This window comes from Felis catus, chromosome E1 (assembly GCF_018350175.1).
Source record: "Felis catus isolate Fca126 chromosome E1, F.catus_Fca126_mat1.0, whole genome shotgun sequence".
NCBI classification, from domain to species: domain Eukaryota; kingdom Metazoa; phylum Chordata; class Mammalia; order Carnivora; family Felidae; genus Felis; species Felis catus.
This window is the reverse complement of record NC_058381.1, coordinates 9,320,236-9,321,337: the sequence shown is the minus strand read 5'-3', so window position 1 is coordinate 9,321,337 and position 1,102 is coordinate 9,320,236. Positions and strand designations below refer to the sequence as shown.

The following is a 1,102-nucleotide window of genomic DNA, read 5'->3' as shown; positions in this document are numbered from 1 at the left end:
TTATTTATGGGAGTTGTTTCTTTTCCTATGTTTAAAAACAATTTACATTTCATTTTCTGATAACTAGTTTTGTCCTGTACCTGTTTTCTATTGTTGTTGGCCTTAAAAAAAAAAAAAAAAACAAAAAAAAACACCTCTCTTCTGGTGGCAAGTTCTGTGACGGGGGTGGCGGGGGGGGGGGGGGGGCAAGGTGCACCAGGAAGTGGCCGGGGTGCCCTTCAGGGGAGTCCCCACCGAGCGGCGCCTCCTGCTGTCCCCAGACCAGCCCCCACGAGCTAGGAAAACGACACCACTCCTCTCCTGAAGCTCAGGTCTCTGGCTGGTCTGCTGCAAGGGAATTAAGGAGCGGGATTTGACGGGGAGTCAAGGAGGGGTCGGAATTACAAACGCACCTTGTATTTCCTTGCGTTGGAGAGAAAACGGAGAGCCGTGACCCCGACGTGACTTGAACACGCAACCTTCTGATCTGGAGTCAGACGCACTACCATTGCGCCACGAGGTCATCGGACTCCCATGACTTTTGATCTTTTAAGACTCTTCCGTCCTACACCTCCCGGTCTCGTACTTGCCTGGCTCCTTTGCCCCCCGGGAGGGGCCGCAGGGCGGACAGGGCGCAGGCGCGGCCGGAGGGCTGCACCCCGCGAGGCCCGGGGCTCCCCCGCCGCAGGGCCAGTATCCCCGGAGCCGCGGCCGCCGCCGCCACCTGCCGGTCGTGGTGCTTGATCTCCGCCTGGGACAGGCGGCTTCAGGGGCCCCAGAGCGGGCCGGGCTGCTTTCTCCGGGGGCCACCAGAGTTGGGGACCCGGCGGGGGCCCGGTCCCCGGGGGGGCGGGCAGCTGGAAGGAAGCGGCCGCACAACCTGCAACCGGGTCAGCGCCAAGAGGCGAGGGTTGGGAGGACGCTCGTCCCCACGGACAGGAGTAAAGGGGAAAAAAAAAACCCCGAGTGACTTTGGAACTTGGCTAGAGAGAGAATGCTCACGAGCCCCTCCCCCGCCCCCAGCTATAAAACGAAGTCTCAGTTTTGAAAATTTGGCTCTTCTAGAAAAGGGTAATAAAACTTGAAACCCATGATTTCTTGGATAGTCTTTGGAAGTATTTCT

General features: G+C 58.2%; 1 non-coding gene across 1 annotated transcript; it reads right to left on the bottom strand.

Moving 5' to 3' along the window:
* Window positions 1–430: 430 nt before the first annotated feature.
* On the bottom strand, window positions 431–502 carry TRNAW-CCA. The gene has a single exon. It is a non-coding gene; the product is annotated as a tRNA-Trp (tRNA).
* Between the last annotated feature and the right edge of the window lie 600 nt (window positions 503–1,102).